At 36.0% G+C, this 20,372-nt stretch overlaps 1 pseudogene; it reads right to left on the reverse strand.

The window, feature by feature from the left end:
- The window catches only part of LOC107582138 (disks large-associated protein 2-like), a 52,985-nt pseudogene that overhangs the window by 16,414 nt on the left and 16,199 nt on the right, over positions 1 to 20,372 (reverse strand).

Raw genomic sequence — 20,372 nt, forward strand, 5'->3', positions numbered from 1 at the left:
TATTGTAGTGTTTCAATTAAATATTAAATAAAAAAATATTATCCCTTTTTAAATAACACGTTCTTATTGGCTGAATATGTTAAGACTTTATAAATATGTTAAGACTTTTACTTAGGACCACTACATTTATATCACATATTTATTAAAAAGTTATTCAGGTTAATTTATGCTATTGATGCTGTATTCATGCACGATCCCCTGTGAATTCAAATAACAAATCAAACTCTTCAACACAAAAAAATCAAGAGTAATAATAATAAAAAAAAAGAGTTTAAAAACAGACAAAGAAATCCTTCTAAGATTAAAATAAAAAAGTTGAAATGAAGTCTTTTAACTTTATGTAATGTATTTGTAATTATAAATGTAAATATTTGCCTCAAATGCATTTTTTTTATAAAGATAATGTTTCACTAGATAATATGAAAGTAGACAAAACAATGATGTGAAATGAAGTACAACAGGTATATTACAAAGGAGCCCTGTCAGACCTACCGTACATTCTACGCCCCCCAGCTAAGCTACGGGCCCCTAAAATGAAAAAAAGGATAGCTTAGTAAGAAGTAAATTTAAAATAAATAAACACAGAAAAAAACACATGGCCAAATAATTCAACACTATATAATATAAACACCTAAACAATATCCCTGACTCATGCATTCTCTGCAGTGATGATATGTATGTGTCTTTATTTGTAATAAACAAAGAAACAACAAACAAACAAACAAACACAATTAGGCGAATTCACAAAGAATTTCGTGCAGGTTCCGTTAGTGTACTGAACTACAGCAAGAAGCTAGAATATAGTATTTGGCAAAAAAAAAAAAAGTTACATAAAAACCTTATACTAATTAATTTAAAATGTAATGCTTTTTAAAGGATGACATAACATCCTTTAATCCAAATAACAAAGAAGGTCAATCTTTTTTTATAAATAGAGTAAATTAAATTGGATGTTTAATTTATTTATCATTACTGTAAGTGATATGCATATGCTATTTTTATTTTTATTTTTTAGAATTGCATACTAACCAAGTGATTAAGATACAATGATTCCATTGTTTTAATCATATTTGAATAATTTTGGCAAATCAAGTGTTGGACCTGTCATCACGCATCTAGCAAGCCACTTTTATTCTGTGAAATTCTGCCTAAACATGTACAAAATGCACAAATTTAACAAGAAAAAAAAAACAATTCTAACACAAAAAGTAAACAATGGAATTTATAAATTCTCGATTTTGGGTGCACTTGGCAAATCATTTTTAGAGCTTTACTGCCAAAATGCAAAGCTTTAAATGAATAGCATTTAATTGATGTACTGGAGTCGTGTGGATTATTGTGTTGTTTTTATCAGCTGTTTGGACGGCATTCTGACGGCACCCATTCACCGCAAAGGATCCATTGGTGAGCAAGTGATGTAATGCTACATTTCTTGAGATCTGCTCTGATTAAAAAAAAAAATTAAAAAAAAACTACAATTCTACATCTTGGATGACCTGAGGGTGAGTACATTTTCAGCAAATTTTCAGTCAAGTAAGTCTGTAACTAATGCTTTGTCTAGAAATGTTATCATCATTTCCATTCTTACATTGGTGAGAAACATAGTTTTATAGCAAAATCCTGTCCCCTAATAAACTCAAGTTGCATTTTCTGGGAAGCTATACAGCTAAACTTCATCAACAGTACCTACAATATGCGGCAACTAAAATATACAGACAACATCACAATTTAAACTTAATTATGATCATTAAAAAATAGCTTCTGCCATAAATTTATTCATTTGTGAATTTCACAGGATTTCACAGAAGTATGATTAAAAATGGTAGCATATCATTCTGTCTGGGGTATTGTAAGGGATATTATTAATTCTAAAATGCCAAGTTAGAGTTGTTGTCCATGTTAATGACATATTTGCAAGCGACTTTAAGTTTGTGTTAAAATAATTGTAAATTAAAGGGTCCGAGAGGTGTATGCATTTGTAATATTCTTTTTATTTGTTTTTTTTTAATTCTGCCTATTATGTTAATATGTTTGCTTATAGAACAAACATACTTTCAAAATGGTTCACTTGTTTTCTTCTTTTAAACACTTCATTGAGCACAGCAGTGTAGCTATGATCCCACATGAAATTCTGATGTCAAATGATTGAAAACACCCGCACAATCCATGACATATCTGATAATCATTTCATTTTTTTGAATATTTATCTCTGAAAAGAAAATTAGTACATAAGGCATGTTTACACAGAGAGAGAAAAACAAAAAACAAATCACAGTTAATTTGGAAAGAGAAGCACATATAACAAGTTTTGAAACACTAAAGGACTACAAAAATGAAAGAAAGAACGGAAAAAAAAGTCATCATTAACTCACTCTCAATTCATTCCAAACCCTTGGTTTATGAGGAACATGAAAGTCATAGAGTCATGAGACAAGGGTGAGTAAATGATGACAGAATTTTCATTTTGGGGTGAAAATTAAGAGCATTTAATCCTCCTAATCTTGATAGCCATATTGTCAGAACTCCACTCATATAAATAATATAGTTTGGACAAATGTAACATCTGTTAATAGAGGGGAAGCGTGATTTCATGGTAGTTTTGGCATTAAATTATAAGCAAGCTACATTTACAAAAATCCTTTTTGGTTTTTGGTGATCCCATTAAATCCCATTATCCCAATAAATCATCATCATGGCATCTACATTTCACAGATACAGAGGACACATTGGCTTATTTGTTTATAACCATACTTTACATAATTTTCTTTACTTACTGTATTGACAGTGGTAAAAAAAATATAGCTGCTACTTTAAAACAGTATGAATTAGCATAACAAACAAATGCAATACTTATAACAACAGTATAGTAACAGCAACAAAAGAGGCAAAGGGTTACAATAAATGCCTGAGATTCATGCAATGTTTGTCAAAAAAATATCCAAGGGCTTCATTTTCATGGCCTTATAAGTGCTGTTTAAAATGAAATCGACACATGCCAGTGACAGGCACAGATAAACACAGGACTTGCATAGAATGAATGAAGATCGTGAGAACATCTGCGATATCTTCAGCACCTTTTAAAAAACATCGTTCCATTCCCTGAACATGTCTCTTAGCAAATCAAAAACGAATGAAAACGGGAACAATCCATCAGTCTATTGCACCTCTGAGGGAATAAAACATTATTTTACTTAGTATGGATCAATTGATTTATAGAAGAATGTATACGCTCTTGACGATGCAATATATAGAAAACATGAGTGATAAGCCTAAACCAATAAATTATATGTTGAATAACAGTTTCTAGGTCCTTCTTGCACCTCAAAAATATAATGCATCATATCATTTCTTTAACATTACATGGTTCCCTTTTAGCTGTTTTCTTATGGCTAAAACCCCTTCCTTCGATAAAGCTCATCATGAAATAGCATATCATAGATTTCCACACCATGGACATTTAGAATATAATAACAGAATATCAATGTATACATTTAAAATCCATACATTTCCCCCCAGACATTCAGTCACTGTTTTTCAACGTGAATCTCTTATTTCCGACAGAATAAAAAGATGAGGCAAAATATTCTATAAACACAAAGCAAGTCAAGAGGCCCAAACAAAAGGATAGTTCACCCAAAAATGAAAGTTCTGTCATCATTTGTTCAGCCTCGTGTCATTCCTACATGTTTCTTTCATCACAAAAGTTGTTTGGATCTGACTTTCATTATATGGACAAAACAGTTAATTTTTGAAAAAATATCTTCTTTTGGGCTTAGAAGAAAGTCATGTAGGTTTGAGACGAAGTAAGGTTGACTAAATAACTGACCAGAAATAATTTTCAGGTTTGGGTGCACTATCCCTTTAATGTAGCATAACAAACAAACAAACAAACAAAAATGTCCATTCATTAAGCACTGATAAAATAATTGTAATATTTGAAGGCTATCATCTCATACTCTCTAATTATGTCAACTGTTAGATCAGTTAAACTATATAAATGAATATCTCCCATGTGCAACAGGACACACATCAGCAAGAGCCCACCCTCAGATTGATGAGTTCATAATTACATCACTAGTGATGACGGTGTCAGTACATTCAAACCGTGCCACTCTGTGCGTCACAAAAGGAGCAAGGGCAGTTGACAGTGTCTTTAATGCCAAATCACTGGCTAGGCTTAGAGTTAATGGATTTAAGATGGTTTCAATGGATAGCTGTTTTAATGGATGCTTGATTTCTTTTTTTTAATTGGTATTTTTAACGTTTGAAACTAAAGTTAAAAATGCCAATGCACTGACAAAATCCAGCTATAAAATATAATGATCATAAATAGTGAATTTCATAATGTACTCTTATGATATGTCTAAGATATGTCTTACTGCTTGAATATTTGTGAAATTACATACTTTTGATAGTTAAGAATGAAAACATTTGTTACCACTCAGTGGGAACACGCCTAAACACTGGCGAATCTCAATAAATAATTTTATTGTAATATTGTATATTAAACTTTTACACTCTTAAATAATTGTACTGACATAATGGTGTATCATAATAGCTGTTTCCATCTCCGTTTTTATGCGCATTTTGAAGTATCACATCAGAAACGAGTGATTAAAATGCCAAATATTGAATAAAAATCCCTTAATTTGCTAAAAGTTTTTACGCACTCGCTAAAACTTTAGCGAGGTGGTTTTTGACTTGTGCAAAAAAAAAGGGTTAATGCGAACAATGGGAGATGGAAATGCATTTGCCGAATAAATTCCTCCACGTGCATAAAAAAAGTAATGTGACTTTGAGCTCTTTTCTCGTTGGATGGAAACGGTGCTTATTCGCAAATGTTTTATGCAATATTTCAATTTTACGCCTATGTAAAATTTGCAACTTTGGATGGAAACCCGGGTATACTCTAAATTGTTTTATGGTTTTATAAAAATAAAAAATAAAAAGTGGTCCTGCAACAACAAATGGAATTTAACAAGAAGCTTTCCACCAACTTTTCTTAAAATCACACTAGTTCAGAAGTGATTTTTACTCCTCTTCTCTTCAGTGGCTTAAAAATGAACTTAATTTTTAACAGACAAATATTGCCTTACATTTTTGCATGATGATATTTATTTTCAGTAAACAAAATAGTGTCATATAGCCTCTGTTCTAAATAAACTACTTAGTACATAAAAATATATTGTGTTAAGGAATGTTTATCTTATATTTTTTAACATAATATCTATTTTTCTATGCTAACTATATAGAGCATAAATGTAATTTTCCATAAGTGTCACAGTGTCTCATTTCTTTTTTATTATGGTGGCACATGGAGATTGAATGTCCTGAAAGCAAACCAATAAATTAATAAATAAATAGATCAACAGATTAGATAGATAGATAGATAGATAGATAGATAGATAGATAGATAGATAGATAGATAGATAGATAGATAGATAGATAAATAGATAGATAGATAGATAGATAGATAGACAGATAGACAGATAGACAGATTTTTTTTTCATGTATGCACATTTTGTACATATAGGTTCCACATGCTGTGTGTGTCCTGTGGAGACAAATTCAGATGGTCCCTTAAATACAGAACAAGTCACTTAAAATGGAAAATGTTTAAAGGAGAATTCATATCCAGGGCTTTGGACTAGATGATTAGGACAAATCTCCCCAAAAATGAAACATAATGGAAAGGCAGATTCAGCATCTGTTTTGCATTTTATATTCTTAATTTGAATAAATAAATCAATACGTTTGTGAGTGTGTGTGGGAGTCAAGCTCACAGTTATAGAACATTTATGAGAAAAACTGTATGAGAATTACAGGAGCAGTCATTTTGTGAAGCTACGTAGAAAGTACATAACTACAGTAGTGCTGAGCGATAGATTTTCATTTCTGTAATTCAGATTGCAATTGTTGAATAAATGCCTAAGTAACAAAAACTATATGCGCTGGGAAATTGATATGAATAAATATGATATTTATTGTATGTATGTATACATTAGATATTTAATTAACAGAGTGCAGTGGAGCAGCAGAATTATGCAAAAGCTTTGATAGTACGCACTATCAAATGCAGTGAAATATTGAAATAAAATTATTGTATTTCCAGTATACAAGAAGGCTGTGCATGTAATCATGAAACATACGTTGTAGTGCACTAATTCATATAAAATAATATAAATGCAATATAATCCGAAATTAAATTCATAGTTTCAGAAAAGCACCTAACAATGCGATTTTTTAAATGCCATTACCTGATTTGATACGTAATACTAAATAACAGTCAGTCAAATCATATAAAATTAGTCAATCATTTTAGTTAGGACTTATCGGTATTGTTATTGAGAATTGTACACGTATGCTGTTTTCCTTAAAAGCAAGTTTTAGATATTTTAAGTGTATTCAGGATACAAAATGTGTATTTACTGAGCAGGGGAACGTTGTGTTAATCAGGTCATATTCCGTAAATTATGAAATTATTCAAATTGTTTGTGAGTTATGTGGTTCTCCTTGACTTATTACTAACACAACATTTTAAACATTATTTTTCCCCACATACATACATATCACATTTATAAAAGGGACATCATATTTATAGACTGTGATTCAATTACAGTCTTAATCAGACATACTTTTAAAGAGATATGTTATTGGTTATGATTTATCAAGGCACAACACATGTTTACTAAGTCATCTAGTCTAAGGTGTTAATATAATAGTGTTTTAGCATCTGTAGTGATTAACTACTGATACTTTGCACAGCTGTAACTACACATTTAGGATTGTGGGAGTCAAAAAGCAGTATAGAGAAATCTGAAATTGAGGGGGGCACCCATTTTTGTATTGTTGAGTTAAATAAATTGCTTCCTTTTCCATCCTTGATTAAAGTGTTTCAATTATAAAAAAGATGTACCACTCAGCACTACTTTGTAAATAGTCCACAGATGTTTTCTATATATGCTAGCTAGTAATTACATCGCAGATGTAGAGTTGCAGTAAATATGGTAAGGGCTTATGCTTGAGTTAAAATACCATTTGAATTTCTTTAAATTTCTTTAAATTACTTTAAATCCATCTATATGTGACTCTCCTGGGAAACTGAGAACAATAAGCTCAACATGATCGCTGTGCATGATCCATCAAATTAATTTGGCATGAAAAGCAAAAGCGTTGCGTGAAAGCTATAGAGCTGTTCAGTTTGTTCAGTTTGCTGTTCAGACCAATATAATGGGTTTCCTTTAAAAGGCTTTTTTAAGAATAGATAATTTTGTTGTCAGATAAGTTAAAATATGTTTTTCTACAACATAAATTACAGAGTCACGGTTCAAATGTGAATTTGTAAACTTTGAAAAGTTGCTACATAAGAACATAAATTGTGGTCCATTAAGCACTGTAAGGACAAAATGCACAAAAATGGTACCTTTATGGGTACAACAGCTTGTCACTGGGGCAGTAGCCTCAAAGGAACACCTTTGTACCTTCTTTACCCTCTAAATGGTGCATATACCTTAGAGTAGTAATATGTACCCTTAAGATAGTAATACAGTATGCACTTTTATAATACGGTAAAGAAACGGTAAAGAAGGCACAAAGGTGCTCTTTTGAGGCTACTGCCCCAGTGACAAGCTGTTGTACCCCTAAAGGTACACATTTTTTCACATTTTATTTTCAAAAATGCACTTATTGTGTTCATGTTATGTTGCAAAACTCTTTTGCTGCTATTGTGTAAGTGTAGCAGTTACACGGTTACAACAGTGAAATTACAGATGTAATTACATACAGGTATTTCTGTCAATGTAATTGAAAGTGCATTGTATAAAATGATACATTTAGTAAATGTTAGTGCATAGCAGTTAATATAGCATGTACACAGATAATTGTTGTATTTCTCAAGTAGCAACTTGATAGCGAGCACACAATAGCCGCGTTTCCACTGTCACTTCCGGGGCTTGATCGTGCCTCGTCTGTGCTTCCTCGGGGCCAACAACCAGGGTTTTTTGGCCCGACGAAAACCTTGGGCCAAAGCGGGCCAGCTGGGCCTAGAGGTTATGAACAAACAGTTATGAACAAAGGCGGAGTTTCTCCGCGTCTGAAGAGCGTCAGCGCCGCGGATCATTTCATAAAGTTAACAGCTATAACACCAGCATTAAAGACTTTTAAAATAATTTTAGTTCAAAACTCACTTTCAGACAGCAGCGAGTGTTTGAAATAACTTGATCCGATGTGGATTATGATCACCATACAAGGGAGAAATATTTATAAGCGATGCAAAAGACTATGCACGCTAGCCATTAACGTTACCATAGTAAACATGGTAAAAACGACCGCTTGAAGAAATCAGACATAAGCTTCTTATTTTTATTATCACAATCGTGCATTTATTTAGTAGCATACTTTATCTGTCATAAGTCTCGTCTCGAGAGTTTAGCTCCGCGGATGTCATAAAAATATAATAATGTTTTTTGTTCGGGAGCTTTTATAAAAATATAGAAATGTTCATTCTTTCTAAATGTGATGTATATACTGTGACTACAAATAAACAGAAACAGACTCAACTGAATAAGTAGGTAGACTATGTTCATACCGCTTTATTTCTGTGTGACTAATTTTCAATTCTGATAATATAATTCATTATGATCAATGCATCACTTATTATTGTAAAACATCAATGCTTTTGGATTTAAACCTTTAACAAAGCATGCAAACAAACAGCCGCTTTTATCATGTTCGTTTTGTGATCTCGATAGTTCCAGTGACTTATTTCTTATTAGTTTTCTGATAACTTCTCTTTGTTGGTGAAATGATGGTGTTGTGTGACGTTGTTCCTGAGAGGCATGTAAATGCGTGTTTTAGTGAAGAACAACAGAGCTTCTGGCCTGACAGTGGAAACGCAGAGTGATTTTGGCCTCGGTGCTACAGGTCTGAGGCTATTAGCCCCACCTGACCCATTTAAAGCACTGGCTCGCACGGGCCCGACAGTGGAAAAGCGGCTAATGGTTTCAAAGTTCACATTATATTTGACCGTTTATGTTGTAGCACAACCGTTAATATTAATCTTAATGTATAAAAATCCAAATTAGCCTTTCATGTTGGCCTACAATCCGTGTATCATTCGTTCATTCGTCTTTTTTTTTAATATTGAAAGTAATTCAGCTTAAATTTTCGTTTTTTGTTCAGGGGTAGAAAAATTAATAAACAGCTTGAATATTCGATTTCTACATGTGGGCGAGAATTAAACGCCCCTTTCTGCTGATTGGTCAGCCGAAGATCAAACAGTGCCGTCATCAGTTCTTCCACAGTATCACGCAGCAGAATAATAGTCCTCCACTGCTGCAGTTGTACGGATTCTTAACGCATTCATTGCAACTACATTTCATCTTTTTTCATCAAACAGACTAATGAATAGCTTGACACAACTTGTACCGGGGCAGAGTCTAGACAGGGCTTTCTTCTGTGTAGATATAAATTCTATTCTTTGCATCAGCTGGGCATGGCAGGGTATGATATGACGGCTGTCATAGCCTACCCTGCTCACCCAGTAAGTCTGTTTGTTTAATTAAGTCATTAATTAATTTGTTTCTAAATAAATATTTTAAACACTAAGACAAAAAGGAAAGAATATTAAATTGGCTTGGGTATATATAGGCCTATAATGTTCACACAAGAACTGTCATTCTGACTGACAACCGGAGAACAACAGATATTAAATAGCCTACTGTTAGAGTTTTATAATGTAGTCTTGTGTTTTATTAAAATTGATTATAATTGAAAGGGTATCTCAAAAGGATATGCACTTGTGCGCTGCATGAGCTGCTGCTCATGAGCTGCACTCACTTATATATAATATATATATATTTTATATTCCATAAAATATAATGACTTGCCATTTCGGTTTGTTTCTCACCAAACCCACAGTATAACGTTTGGAATATACGCCACGAGATGCATATGATTATTTTACGACAGATATGCATCCGCTTAAAAAACTAAAGTCACCATTCTGTGCAAGCAGGACATTCTTTGTGTTAATTAAGTAATAAGCCTTCAGAACAACATTAAGGTGAATAGTCACTCTAGTTCACACAGTTCCAGTAAATTGCGATGGGTTAAAAAAACTCAATAAGCAGACAGACGCAACTACAGTCAAGTGCAGACCAGTATTGAAGTGCACAGGAAATAAGCAGCAGTCATATTTAAAGTAGTTTAAATATGCATTTTAAATTAATATTGAGTACTGAGTGATGTTCACTTGGATTTTTTCCCCATCGAGGGGAAATAACTTAATACTTTGTCATTTATAGTCATGGTAAAATGTGTATTTTTATTTGTGTAATGTTACGTTCAAAATAACTACAAAATGCCTTTGAAAAATAAAGAGAACAACAGAATGCGCTGCTTTAGCGCGTCTCGGTCTCCTTGAGCATCTTTCTGGCGCATGCCACAAACATGAACCGCAGCGAATACTTGTCTTTTAAAAGGCTTCATTTAGATTATTTGACGTTAAATGCATCATATAAATCCCTTTGGAATAAATTACAGTAGGCCTATGTATCATGATAAAAAAAGCGACTTTGCAGTCTGGAAATACGGTAGGCTATAGCAAATTATTTTGCGGACCCCCTATCACTTTAAGAACTGCTGTCTAGACTCTGCCCCGGTACGAGTTGTGTTGAGCTATTCATTAGTCTGTTTGATGAAAAAAGATGAAATGTAGTTGCAATGAATGTGTTAAGAATCCGTACAACTGCAGCAGTGGTTTACAGTAGGCCTATGTATCATGATAAAAAAAGCGACTTTGCAGTCTGGAAATACGGTAGGCTATAGCAAATTATTTTGTGGACCCCCTATCACTTTAAGAACTGCTGTCTAGACTCTGCCCGAGTTGTGTTGAGCTATTCATTAGTCTGTTTGATGAAAAAAGATTAAATGTAGTTGCAATGAATGTGTTAAGAATCCGTACAACTGCAGCAGTGGAGGACTATTATTCTGCTGCGTGATATTGTGGAAGAACTGATGACGGCACTGTTTGATCTTCGGCTGACCAATCAGCAGAAAGGGGCGTATAATTCCCGCCCATGTGTAGAAATCAAATATTCAAGCTGTTTATTAATTTTTCTACCCTTGAACGAAAAATGCAAATTTAAACTGAATTCTCGTTTTGGGGGGGAAAAAAAGGAGGCGTTTTCAAATTTTTCTACTTTCAATATTAAATCGAAAAACACATGAACGAATGACACACGGATTGCCTACAAACTGAACTCATTACGTCACTAAAGTTAACGGTATTCCGTATTTTCACCCGTCTACAAAAAAGTTAAATAACTAATTTAAAAACAATGCAAAGAAGTATATTGAAAAAATTTGCCGAATTTAAATAATTTAGATTTATTTGATAAACATTAAAAGTATAAGCCAAAAAATGTGCATCTTTCTCAACTATATTCATAACCTCTTTTGGTCAGACTGAGCAGTGAAATAATTCACCACTGTCACAAAAACTGCTTTAGCCATGGACAAAACACTGATGGTGACAGTCAGACAAATTGTGACATTCCTTACAATGTGAATGACATTCATGATTAATTTCCGTAGTGATGTAAACAGATTTTATGATCCGGCACAACAAATGGTTCCAGTTAGAATAGCTACACTATCCCCATTATGCCATAACGACACCTTCTCCTTTCGGCATTTGAGCCAAGCTATCAACTTTTTTGCCAAGAGAATAGGGACAAGCTCTTCTCTGGATGCAGGTGTATAGTGTTGATTCAGAAACAAAGTCAATGTCTGTTCCAGTGATGAGAATGATCAGAAGGATAGAGATATGTAGGACATTGGTCCACTAGTGTACTTTCTGCACCAGAGTTCAAGGCTGGCGCTTCTTTGACCGTCCGCTCGACTGCAGTTTTTCTTCTTTTTGCAAGTGTCCAGTTTGGACCGTCCCAACGGCTTGGACAGCGGTGGGCCGGTGGTGGGTCTATCTGGACTGGCAGGACTGGTTGGGCTGTTGGTGGCCGTGGTTCCTTCAGGAGTTCCCTCAGTGATCTCGATGCGCGGAGGCTCCATCAGGTCGAAAATGTTGAAGGCAGCCGGTTCTGGCTGACACATTACTGAGGCGTCTGCAGTGTTTTGTCTCACCAGACCATTAGCGCCGGTCTGGACGCCAACAGACACCCTCTCGCTAGTGCTGGAACTGGTGCCAGTGGCAGCGTCCCGGCACATGGTCCACATGTTATAGCACTGGGTGAAATTAAAGAAGTTGCTGTTGAAAGTCTTGAGCTCTCCGCAAACATCCCTGCGCAGCTCTGCTAGCTCGTAGCGCATCGCCGATATCTCCTCCTTCCACTGCATGTTGAAGGCAGCCACCATGTTTGCGGACTCCTTGAAAGCCTGAATAGCCTGCGGAACAGGTGGATCCGGTGGGGGCTGGGACGGGGGCGGACACGGGACTCGGTAGGCATGCGAGGAGGTAGGAGGAATGGAGATAGCCGTGACCGTGGAACTGGTGCTGTGTTGACTACGTGCAGCGTTTTCTCTTTCAAACCGCTCGATTTCCTGATAAGCTGAGGAGCTGGCGCCATCATCATCCTCAATCATATCCTCATTTAGCAATGAGGTGCCCTCCATTGCATCATACCCTTCTGGAAGACAAATTTGAATATGGAGATAGGGAAATTCAAAGGGATGAACAGCTGTGGAATTCCGCGAAGCCTCTCACTTTATCTAATGTCAACACTTGAGTCTCATGTTAGCAGTATGTGAGTAAATGCCCTGTACACACAATTTTCAATTGCACACTGCATTTGTTCCTGGGAGTAAATTCAAGAACTTTCCTATGTATCAAGTACACTCCCAGAAAACTCTAGAGTACCTCCCAGTACCTCTAGGGGTACAATAGTTTGTCACTAGGGCAGTACACTTAAAGGGACATCCTTGTACTTTCTTTACCCCTGAACAGTTCATAATAGCACCATAAGAGTACATATTTTTAAGGGTACATATTATTACTCTAAGGTACTACTATGCACCCTTTAGGGGTAAAGAAGGTACAAATGTGTCCTTTTGAGGGTTGTACCCCTGTTGTACCCATAAAGGTACAACTTTTCAAGATTTTTTTCTGGCAGTGTATGGGGAGAGACTGAAGAACAAGACTGTACATTAGATTGATGAGGAAGAAATTCCAATTCATTCTTAATGGCATGCTAGTGAATTTTTTCAGTTTGATTTTCACAGGAAGCAAGCAAATATCTGTTTCCAACTAGGTTTAATGCAGGGGCGTCGCTAGACCTTTTTTACTGAGGCATGAGACCAAGTTAAATACCACTATGTCCAAATAAAATATTACTGATACATTCTTATGTGTTAATGGCATATATATATATATATATATATATATATATATATATAGTTTAATTAATTTGGACAGTTCACTAATGCACTGAATCTTTCTACCCAAGCACATTGAAAATACATGTACCTACCTACGTTTTCTGCAAAACTAAAAAAATTGATCTATACAAATGAATCTCTGCAGTTTCCAGTTTTTCTCCAACAATTTGTATTTCTTTTTCAGACAAAGTATGATTTACAGGGCCAGAGTTTCAGTTAAGAAAGCATAATTTTCACGTAGTTCCTTGCACAATATTATGTTGACTTTAAAACTATTTTAACATGCTATCTAGTAGGGTTTGGTGTATGTTATATTTAACATTAACTTTACTAGAGCATTAACAACGTAATAAATATGCTGCAATATAGTGCTGGGCGGTATACCGGTTCATACCGAATACTGGCATTTATTTTTGTTATGATATGAATTTTAAAAATACCGCAATACCGGTGTATGTCGCTTAAACAACGTTCAGAACTGTTTGAAAGGGGTCCCTTTTCACTGTTGCACTGTGGTGAGGGAACAGCTGTATGCGTTAGTAAGCGTGAAAGTTCCGAAACTAAAGCTGTAGAACTAATAGAACGTGATGACACAGAAGAACTCATCCACAATATCCACATTGACCGCCACAAATATCAACCGCCCCCTGCCATCAGCTCCCGCGTCTCACACACACACGAGCGCGACTTTAGCACTAGATTTAGCAACTTTCAGACCCTTTTAGCGGCTTTTTTCCATAGAATACTCATACTGACAAACCTAGTGACTTTTTTGGATAAACCTTAGCTATGGTTCAGTTGGAAGATTTTGCCAGTGCTGTCTGCATGAAAAAAAAAATACCGTCATGTACCGTGAAACCGGTAAAATTTTGAAAAATGCTGTGATATAAATTTTTGGTCATACCGCCCAGCACTACTGCAATACGTGCCTGTAACAATGTAATAAAACGTGGCTATGGTCATGTATTGAACATGCATTTTAGCGCCACTCACTGGACATTTCATTTTTAAAACTGCCGCAAAACATGCAATGAGGTACATACATACAAGCATGTATTTTCAATGAGCCTGGGTTGGAATCGTTTGCAGAAGTTTGTCACACCAAGATAATAGTGGGATCAGTGGCATCGCTACAAATTCTGGCCCCTTGCACTAAGCTTGCAATGGGGTCCACTCAAAATCACATTCATTGGGGGTTCAGGCCCCCCAGAGAATATCGTTCTGGGCCCCTCTCAACCTCTGGCCCCTATGCACTTTGTCCCCCTTTTCCCCTGGTAGCCACACCCCTGAATGGGATATTTCATAAGACTGGATGAGGTGGATATTTACCTCCACTGTAGGAACCAAAATTTTGGCTATCATTTGTCAACAACAAAGCAGACTTTTACTGCATGTGCAACTTGTGAATGACATTGTGCTGCAATATTTATCCTTTAATATCCAAAAAACAATAAAGGCTAGAAGCGCCCCTGGTTTAATGAAAGTGTTCATGTTAAAAATTGACTAAATGAAATTCATTGCAGATTGTGTTGTCAGGGTCTTTCACTTTCTTTTACTCACATACATATAGCTTTCAGATATGTGTTTACACTGCCTTCTCACTCACGTCAAAGAACATCTCATCTGTTCAGCCTTTCCATCTCTTCACAGCATAACCAATAAAAAAAACAGTATCTCAATGCTATTAACCACCTTTTAACCTTTTATCAAATCACAGAGCATTGCGGCAAATGTGAAGGCTAATTTTAAAGATTGTCTTGTTTTTGTGCAACAGGAAAGATGAAAAGGCAATAACATGTCACGCAATCATTCAGGCAAGGAGATATGAACCCTATTGAATATGTTAAAAAGCCCATCTATTGAGCTGATTGGACCATGTGGAGATTATAGGGGCGGGATTAAGAAGAAACACGATCCAATAAAGTCCTTTATGAGGGCTGCACCAGGCAGAGGCTGCAATCCCACTGTCCATCACAGCTGAAATCTTCCACACCAGCTCTTACTTCCAACCGCATTTTGCTGGACACGTTTGTTCTCCAAGGATGCCAAAGGTTGGCATAAAAATTAAGAGAAATGTTAAAAGTGACCCAACCATATATATAAAAAAATAAAAATAAAAGAATAAGAATGTCTGTGACATGATGTCGATTACCACAGAATTTAAACTCATCCCTCAGTTTGTAAAAATAGACAAATAATGCATTTATAGTATATTATTACACATACGATGGATTTCTATTGGGCAAGGCAAGTATTGCAAAAATATCACTACAACACTTAAACATTACACATCAACATGACACTAGTGTGATAATATCGCTAAACATCGCTTCACAATTTTAAACTCTCCAGAATGTCTCGCCCCAAAGACTTTCATTGTAAGTGCACGTTTTTCTTTTTTTCTTTTGGTTAATTTTTTTGTTATATTATCAAAATGATTTTCTGTGGTAATCAACAACATTTAATGCTGAAATAAAATTTAAAAAATAAAATACTTTTGAAATGCCTTTTATAGAAAAGCATTGCTACTTTGGCAACAGAACACTGGATCTGACCTTTAGTGATGTGTCTTTCAAAGGTCTAATCCTGATTTAGTTGAGAAGGCAGTGCAAAAACACACATATCCATTGAAAGATGTATGCGTGTTGACATTATAATACCTGTGACAGGCATCTCTCCAGCTGCTTTTTTCCCCTGGATCTCCTTCCTGTGATGGCCGACGAGGGGCCATGACGCCCACCCTCCCTCTCCACCATCACAGAACACCCAACACCTTACTCAATGATTTTAGCGGCAACTAAATTTAGCTTCATCTACTCGTGAATTTATGGGATATGCTTGATAACATTACTCTGATTGGTCATTGCTTTTGAATTAACTATAGAACCAGAGAGCATCGATACCAGAGCTCAAGCACTTATTTGAACTTTCTTAAAAGTCTTTAAGGGAAGAAAGCATCTAATTTAGGATCTACACATACACAAATTATGGTTCTCTTTGTAAATCCAAAGTAGTACAGGACTGCTGAAACAAGAAGTCCTCCCGAGTGAAACAGAGTGGATGAAATCCTTTTGAGAAAATGGTTTTGTCCTACAGCCGGTTGACTTGAGCTGACAGGGATTGCATACAGAGCCATATGTGGTGAAAGCACTTCAGCGGAGTGAGACGGTGGGATTGGAGAGCTCTCCTTTCTCCTTAGAGTCCTCGGTGTGTCGTCAGAATGAGTTTTTGACAGTATGAAGGTCCAATCAAATCAAACTCCAGTTTGAATAACAAACACAAAGAAGCCCACATTAAATGAAAGAAACAAAGTTTGACTAGAGCGACCAAACAAATCATACAAAACAAATTAGCATTTTGGTTTTCAAATGTAAACAACTGAAAAAAAAGCATTTTTAGTGTCATTTGACATCAATTTGTGGCATTTCAATAGGGTTCATAGCTTTACTCCATGTGTACACCAAACACAGCAGGGGTGTTGGGACAGGGTGCGGAGGCGGCATTCTGCTTGCACAAAGAAACTGTGTCACGTGATGCACACTTTCTCATGAGTATGTGCTGCACAAAACCTCCACACTTGCTCTGTCAGGTCTTCCTAAACCCATTTAGGTTGTGAAAATTACTCATTAGTTAGGATTATTGTTAAAACTGGATTAGGATAATATGATTTGTGTTCACCTCCAGTTTTTGAATTCATACAGAGATTATTAAATCATAATTCAATTAGGGCATTAACAAACCAACCAAAACGTAAATGACAGAAAAATTGCTCACATGCAATATTACGATGAAACTTTTTAAAACATTTTTTTCAATGCGAAAATATTCTACTATATTCTACTAAATATTCAATTTTATATAATGCAATATAATAATTCAAATAATAAACCAAGCCATTAAGTGGTTAACAGACATCTTTTTTATATCTTTTTAATATTTTCTATAAAATAAAGCATTTAACCATGTGGAGAGGTTGGCTTAGTATACAGAAGTAACTATATATAAATAATCTATATATAAAATAATCTAATATTCACTAAATGTTATGCCTTAAACACTTGACATTAGCATTAGCATTTAGTTTTTACATTTTTATTCTGAGAGAACTCAAAAACAAGTGCTTATTGCTCAAATGCATTTCGTTGAAAAATGAAAACTTTAATTTCACTAGTTTTTCAAGTAAATATCTTGATTTGACTACTGAAGCATTGTGAATTTCTTTTGACTAATGTAGATGTTTTGTGCAACACATAATATCAAATAAAATTGATTATGTAGTTCATAGTCATTGCGTTGTGCATTCAGGACTGAAACAGCATTTAAAGTTTACCAAACCAAAGTATGTATTTTTTAATTGCTAATCCATTTCGATATTTAGAACACAGAAAATACACACGTTTTTACGCCTTCCTGCCCAACCTTAACCTGACTTTCTGTGCTGTGTGAAAACACTTGCCCATGGTGTGTTGCATGCTCTGGACAGCTGTGCTAGTTAAAAGCATGCTGAGTTGTGTCTCTGCCTAAGTCCCTCTGACCCCCAGTCTAGCCTGTCATTACCACTGGACCCAACCAATCACAAGCCCAGAAAAGGACACATGACTCGTGCAAAGGGAATTGCAGGCAACCGTCTCTCAACACTCGGGGAGCACAAACGCAGAAAAGCAAACACACACAACAGACAGGAGCCAACGGAAACAACATTCAAGTCAGTCATCTCTCAAGCACAAGGGAATCCCACTGTACATATGTAGGTATGCCAGAGTATGTAGATCAGCATGTGCTGAATGTATGGCGGGTATGTGCTCTAAGCCTTTTCTCTCTCTCTCTCTCTCTCAGGTGGGATTTGAGGCATACGGTTACCTGTTGTGGATCAGAGAGTTGAAGTGACAGTTGAAGATGTCATTGAAGGCAAGCAGTCATCATCTTGGGAATACCCAGCCTGAATTGCACGCAGGTAACTGTGGCTTCGAGTGCGGAAAGAGCCGGGCAGGTCCAAGGCCTCCACGGCCTGGGATTCTACTTCACTAAAAACGGACTCGCAAACTGACTCAAACTGGCCATTGACCTCAGTCTCACTCACCTGAGAGACAAAAACAGGAATAGCAGTCCTTAATTTTTCCTCTTCCTTTCTCTTTCTCACTTTGATTCTTCCCCTTTGCACAGTAAATATGAAGGAGTGTTAGCAGGAGGAATATACCACTGGCAATTTCCGACCTTGAGCGTCTCAGTAGAGTTATGTCAAAAAGCAACAAGATAAGAGAAAACATTTCAAACTGGAATATAATCTCATAATATGTAAATGAAGAAAAGCAGATTGTTTGAAGAACTTTCGGAGGGAAAATGACACAAACAGTCAACAGCAGCAGACAGCAAGAAAACAGAGATTTTCATAAACGGAGCATAATAAGATGATGGCTAAATCAATTTCAATATTAAGCTAAAAGATATATAGTCTATTTAACTGTTAAATGACTGCTTTTAAGTCTTCCTAGAACTACAACACAAATTTGAACACTTTCCCTACCCTAATTAAAACATTTTCCAATGTGTTTGACAGTTTGCATGTTCTATAAAACCTCCACAAAACATCTAAATTGTAAAATACTCCATCAATAAAACCGCCACCTACCCAAAGCCCACATGAACTAACACTACCACAGCTCAACAGACATTGACTTCAGCTTTCTGATATCCTGTTTTAGCAATTGCTTGTATGAACAGAATTTAGCAAAGGTAACCACATCAAGTTATTGTCTCTGTAACCAAACATTATAAAACATTATGTTCTTAAATAAATATCTCCACAACTCTGTTGGGACAAACAAACTAACATTCAAGTTTAAGGTGGTCAAGCTGGTCAACTAGCTCAAAATGTTTTTGGAACACTGTCAAGTAGCTAAACCAGCTTAGCCAAGATGGTCTACCAGCTATAACCAGGCTGATCAGGTACTGGGGCTCATTGGCCCTGTAAAATGGTATTATGGAGGGTCAACCACCTAAAACAAGCTGAGTTTTGGATAATAATTAATCAGCTCAACATATTCCCCACTTGCTTAGCCAAGGAAAGCTACAAATTTTAATCTGGTTGATCAAAATGGCATCCCGATTTGTCTTTGGCCTGACCCAGCTGGTAGTTCTTTTGGTCAACCACCTAAATCAAGCTGGTTAATGAGCTCAACCTATTCCCCACTAACTTAACCAAGATGGTCTACCAGCTTTTACCAGGCAGGTACTAGGTCTCACTGGCCCTGTCAGTTGGTAATATGGGGGTTAACCACCTAAATCAAGTTTTTGAACATAGTTAATGAGCTCAACCTATCCCCCACTTGCTTAGCCAAGGCAGTCTACCAATTCTAATCCAGTTGACCAAGATGACCTCTCAAGTTGTCTTTGGTCCACCATGCTGGTAGTTCTGCTGGTTAGCCACGCAAATCAAGCTGGCTTTTGGAAATTTATTTTATCAGCTTAATATCTCCAGCAGTTTAATGTCTAATCAGGTTGACCAAGATTAACTTCTCAATCTTTCTCTACCTGACCAGCTGGTAGTTACGCTGGTCAACTACCTAAACCCCCTAAATTAAACTAGATTTTGGAACATTTAATCAGCCCAACTTATTCCTCACTAGCTTAGCCTAGGTCATCTATCAACTCCAACCAGGTTGACCAAGATAACCTAGCAGATTGTACAAGACCCCAGAAGAAGTATTCAACTGTTCCCCCTAAACCCCCTAAACCAAACTAATGATCAGTCAACACCCCTTGATTAATCATAGATCATTCGACTTAAGGTAGCATAAAGTCTTCAAAAGTCTACTCTCCAAATCAGCTCAAGACGCAATCTAAGAAAAGAGCAGAATATCTCAGACTAAAGCCCTCTGCTTGAAACCACTTACTGTACGTAGATAGTCCTTGCTCGTACCTGTGTGTCAGTGCCATGTGGTGTTGCGAGTGGTTGGACTCACCTGGCTGACACAGCTTGC

This window comes from Sinocyclocheilus grahami, unplaced genomic scaffold, assembly GCF_001515645.1.
Source record: "Sinocyclocheilus grahami isolate Dianchi unplaced genomic scaffold, SAMN03320097.WGS_v1.1 scaffold40.1, whole genome shotgun sequence".
NCBI classification, from domain to species: Eukaryota; Metazoa; Chordata; class Actinopteri; order Cypriniformes; family Cyprinidae; genus Sinocyclocheilus; species Sinocyclocheilus grahami.